Raw genomic sequence first — 6000 nt, forward strand, 5'->3', positions numbered from 1 at the left:
TTCAACCTGGAGTGTACTTGGCATGTACACTCCAGGTTGGCGTGTACCTTCAGGTACACTGCACTGCAAGAAAAAGTGTGGATAGTACAACAAAAGTACAACAAAAACTGTACAATAAAAGTACAACAGGGATTGTAGAAAGTACAACGAGAATTGTACAAACCACAACCAGCCCTGGACTGCCCAGCACTCGTCATGCCGGTTCCGTTGTACTTTGTACAACAATTGTTGTACTTGAAAAGTACACTAAATTCCTGATTAAAAAATTGCCAGAAATTTGTGTAAGGGAAGGTGGGGTACCATGTGACGGTTTTTGTTAAGTGCCCGTCAACCCAATACTACTAATCACATTACATCCATAAGTAGTCATGTGAACAAAATGATTCTTCACCTTAAAATTTCCGTTGAGATTTCTAATTTATCTGTTTTGGTTGCTGAGTTATCCCGAGTTGAATGGGCCAAGTCAAAGTGTCACTTCGTACCCCACGTAGTACACTATGTGACAGCCTTAGTGCACCATGTGACAGTGGCCTTTAGTCAGGGTTTAAATCCTATTCAGCGTACCTATACGCATAGAATGAATGAATTAGTCTTCCAGCTTTTTATTTCCGTTGAGTTTATCAATTTATCATCTTTGGTTCCCGAGCAATGAAGGTTTTAGTTATTAGTGTACAAATGTCATGGGCTGAACACATTCAACTGAGTGAATCGTGGATTCCCATAATGAATGACAGTAGTGTCACATGGTGCCCAGATCAATAGTTTTAGGGGAAACAGCAATAACGCTCAAAGTTTATGCCGTAGAGAATCGAGCCAAAGCTTATTTTGCGCTAAAAACATCAAAGAAGAACATCTTGCAGAGCATATGTCCTCAAAATGTATTTTAAAGGTAAAAAGCGGACGCGGCGGGAAATAGAAAAAGTTTCCAATGAGCTATTTTAAGACGGTTTCCAATTCTGATCGCTACCATTCCCGTCCTTTTCGAAGGAGAGTCACGACCTATTGCACGTCGATTCTCCTTCATGATACCTTCCATTGAGTCTTCTTACCGCTGTTGGATAGCAAGCCGTTTGGGAGAAAAAGCCAAAGTCACATGGTGGCCGTGTCACATGGTACCCCACCTTCCCTTACTTTTGTTGTGGTTATTTTCTGCAGTGTGTTGCTGGCTCCCTGTTGCAGGTATGAGCCACCTGGCATGTACTTAGCAAGTACACACCAACCTGGAGTGTACATGCCAAGTACACTCCAGGGTGAAGTGTACATGCTAAGTACACTCTAGGTTGAAGTGTACATGCATGTACACTCCAGGTGGAGTGTACTATGTACACACTTGAGTTTGTAGAGTAGCTACAGATGGGAGTGAAAGGGCAAAGAAGAAGAACACTAGAATTAGGTTTTCTGGGCCCAGCCACCAAGTATTTTCTCTATTCGCCGTGTGTTCGCTCGTCCGAGGCCGCGACACGTCTGACTTGCGTGTCGCTCGCCAGAGCCGTGGAGGCCTGGCGAGCCAGCCGCTAAGGGCTGAGCTAGCATTTCCGCTAGCGACGCGAGTTCCTCCCTGAGCGCGGGGATTCAAACCTACTCGCTATACTGACATCCCCCCTTTAAGATTACGATCGTCTCGATCGAACTATGCTCAGGAGCGAATTCGCGTCTTAATTTAAACATCAGCCAGAAAAATATGGTGATTCTACTATTTTCACTAATTGTCTTAATTTGGAAACAATGTACTAATTGGCCAGGTGGGGCGTATTTTTAGGTTTCCCCTTTTATTACCCTAGAAGTTTTACAAATCTACACCTATTCTGGTTTCCCCCCGGTCCCTAAGCTAAAGATGTCCTCATCTGAGGAGATTTTGGACGGAAAAACGAAGGGCAAACTGAGATTTTAAAAATTTTACGAAATTTATCTACTCCAAAAGCTTATGTACTAAGAATTGTCCTATGGCTACATGTTAATCCTAAACTAAGCGTAGATACCTCTAAACAATTAAAACTAACAAAAACATCCTATAACTGAACTTAGAACAACGAAGCTTAAAGAATTAAACTTATGATGAAGTAAAGAATAAGACGAATCAAAGAATTAGAGAACCAAACGAATTCAAGAATTAAATTTTTAAGAAGCTAAACGGCACTGGTCTCGGACTTAAAGAGTTGCACTGACAGTCGGTTTCGATTTTCTGCCGCACGATAATTGTAAAACCACTAGCAATATAATAATTAATATCTGGACAACTAAAATGACGAAACAGAACACATAAACGCTTAGCTGATTATCTGGGACGACATTCCTCACTTTTTGGGACGGCTTCGGCGGCGCGTTCACAAAAACAAAGTCCGGTAGGGTGAACGACAAATTTTCGGAAATCACATGCGAAACGGCTACAGAACTTTTCAGGATCAGCACTCCATGGCCTTTTTGTTTGAGGCGCCCCGGAGGAGTGCGAGAGACAGAAGCGGGGAACCGCTCTCGGCGTCTCTATGGTGTCTGCCGCACAGTGGGCCAGAAGACCGGTGAAGGTGTCCAAATCTCCAGACGCGTTTTGAGCTCCACAGTCGCTAAACAGGACTCGAATCGAACGTGTGACCCCACCAATGGATTGCGCTCCGAACGAGGAATCCGTTGGTGGGGTCACACGTTCGGTTCTAGTCCTATTCAGCGACTCTGCAGCTCAAAACGCGTCTAGAGTTTTGGCCGCCGGCGCCGGTTTTCTGGCCCACTGTGCGTCGTCTCGTTCCAATCGGTCCCAGTTCAACGTCGTGGGCGCCGAGTCCCCGTCAACGGGGACGGCCCGTGCGAGTCAAACACTCAGGATTGGGCCGGTGTGAGTGTTGTTTGGAAGTTGACTGTGACAGGAGAATCCAAATAACGGTGTGCTGGTCACGTCACATTTCTTCACGTTGACGTGCACGGTTGCTAGATTTTTGACCTACCCAAATGCAAGTCGTGCGTTCAAAAGTGGTTCTTGTTAGTGTTTTTACATTATCCGTACTCTACAAACTACTGTGCGCAGGGTACGCTTTGCCTGGAGCGTGCCATTCCTAGCGGGCTTGGCAAGCGCACTGGTTTTAAGAGTGTGCCTGACAATCACACTATTCCTAGCGTGCATGGCAAACACACTGGTCCCTTAAGTGCGCCTGGCAAGCACACTACTCTTAAACGTGTATGTGGCAACCGCACTATTTCACTTGCGACGGGGCGCGGCGTTGCGCGTAGCCGCAGCGCGCGCAAGGCGGCCCCAACTGACTACGGCTATGTAGTGACGTCCGGCCGAGATAAGGGGCCATCGCATGTCTGGTTTTGCTGTCTATGCACGTGTCGTCCGAGGACGAGGTGCCAGACAACTGCCAGTAACTCTGTAGGCGCTCGTCCCCAAGGTTTTCCATACCCGGGGCCCCACGAGACAGGTGTTTCCGGTTGCCTGCACTCGTGTAAATCTTGTCAGAATGTCACAAAACTGTCTGAAATCCTGATCAAAATTCGCGCACCTCTGAAAGCTGATAACATCCCCTGATATTCTGTGGATCTCAAACCAAATATCAGTGTAAGTTTTCAGAATTTCAGTTTTCAGAAGTGCGCGAATTTTGATCAGAATTTCAGACATGTTTCAGTCATTTTGCCAACATTTACACGAGTCTCATTGTGGGGGGTGCGCAGAGTGCCTTTCGGCGCTCTACACTAGATGTTGACCGAGCGAACTTCGCCAGACGCAGCCTGCTCTACCATTCCATGACCGTCGGACCTCTCGCACTTTGAGGCCCATGGCTGAGAAGAGGCGTCAGCTTAGCCAGCCCGACATCGGGGTGGGGGCAGAGGTCGTCACATCCGAACGACGCGGGTCATCTCAGCATACGGTCGGTCATGTTGGTATGTGACACGGTATGTGGCATGGTATTGGTATGTGACATATTGGTATGTGACACGGCCGTACTGCTTCGCGAAGTCACCAATCACTTCGTCTAAGTCCAACGGCTCCCCCCGCTCCTCGAATGTGTCTCGGAGGAGTTGGAGCAGTTGTTCAACGTCTGTCGGTAGCCCCGCTACGCGCAGCCGAAGGCGGTCTTCTGCCTCCGGAGCTGGCAAGCAGATGTTGCGGCCTCGCGGCGAGCGCCGAGCCACACCGCGGAGGGCCAAGTTTAAATACTTGACGGCTTCCACAATGCGGCGTTGGTATGTTGCGCTCAACACTGAAATCGAATGTGTGGTGAAATTACCACATTTGGCTGTGGTGAGACCAAAATTGTGGTTACCGCATTCTACCACACGTACAAATGTGGTAAGAAGTACATCCCGTCAAATAAGTGGTGTACAAGCCTATAATTTACCCGTTACCTCATATATTGCGTGGTCAAGAACACCCTTTTAGGAGGTAGGGAGGACGGACCACATATTTGCTGTGGTATTCACCATGAATTTCATGTGGTGCTTTGTTGATCACTGATTTTTAGGGGTATTGACCGTATTTCCACGTGTGGTAAATCTAGATAACCAGTTTTGCGCCTACCACACATTATCTGTAGGCTGTTCCACACTTCGAAGGACAGTGTATAGCCTCACGGGGTCGCCCCCTACTGCATGACACACCTCGCTCAGACATGCCTCCCTGGACGTCTCCCTTCTGACGCGCTCTTGGTCCGCTTCCTCTTGTCTCTCCTCTCTGAAGCGGGCCCTCTCGGCGTCGAGACCTACTGCACTTCACTTTTCACTTTACTTACTTTCCCTCGGACACTGCTCGTCGCCGGGTCACACACAGTACACAGTAACGAACACAGGGAGACGAAAGACACAGGCACAAAAGGAAAGGAGACAGAGAGCACAAACACAGCACACACAACACAGCATTGGCACAACACAGCACAATCATAATCACTGCTTAAAAAACTAAGTTAAAGAAAAGATCACTGCTTAAATGGGATTTGAATTTACCGTAAATTTTGACTAAAGGAGGAAGGCAAAGAGAGAGGGGGGGGGGGAAAACCCCTGGAGAATCTAACACGTGGGAATGGCGTCCATCCCGCCACGTGGTCGGCTAATGTGCAAGTCCAGGCACCGCCCTCAGGCTGTTTAGAGAGCAGTGCTTGGGCTTGCGGGGAATAGCCCAGTTCTGGTCTGGGGGACCTTTTAGGTTTGAAGGTTGTGGAATAAAGAGGCCTGGGTTACCTGGTTCAACTCCCCGTTGTTCCGCTATGTCCCGGCCTCCCCCGGTCCGGAGCGGCCGCTCTGTGCCCCTCAGCTGGCGCTTACCGACTAGCGAGCTCCGCTCGGCCAGGCGGGCTCGCGGCGCGGTTGCTCGGCGCATTCTTGCTTACATGACAATTTGGACTTGGGTTCGGGCAGTGCCCCGTTGCGACAGAACGCAACACTAAGAGCAGCTCCAGACAAAAAAAAACACTTGGCCGGGGACCCCCTCAGATCTGGCTCCAACCCGTTTTTTTTGGTTCAACTAGTGAAAACGAATTGCCGAAACACAAATTGGGCCGGATCCAACACCTATTGGCTTTTTGGCACGGGTCAAAAACCCCCAAAAATGGCTGTTTTTGAGGGTTTGGGGCTTTTTGGGATCTCGGAACCTGCCGGCTAAAAAATCTACCAATATGGTTTTTCCGAAAGAAAAAAGTGCGCTCTTTCGAATGCCGGGTCGCGCGAGGCTCTACGACGTCGGGTTAAGACGCTACGGGCTCTCAAAGTTGCTCAATTTCACTATTTTCACTAAAAATGACTGAAACAGATTTCTTTCTCTCCGGATGTCGATTGTGACTCTTCCTATTGGCAATCTTCACCATGCAAGGTATTTTTATACCTCAGAGACATGGTTTATGCAATGAAGTTACTTTTTTCTACCGTGGGGAAAGCCCACACACTACATAGCGTACATAGCGCCTAGTGGGTAGGCAGCCCCTTGCTCAGGCAAGTCGGGCGGGCCTGCCGCGTCAGGGAAGGCAGAGGTGGGATCGGGGTGGGCTCTATTGGACTTGATTCAGCGAGCCCATGTGGGCT

Source organism: Thrips palmi, unplaced genomic scaffold, assembly GCF_012932325.1.
Source record: "Thrips palmi isolate BJ-2018 unplaced genomic scaffold, TpBJ-2018v1 HiC_scaffold_2, whole genome shotgun sequence".
Lineage (NCBI taxonomy): Eukaryota > Metazoa > Arthropoda > Insecta > Thysanoptera > Thripidae > Thrips > Thrips palmi.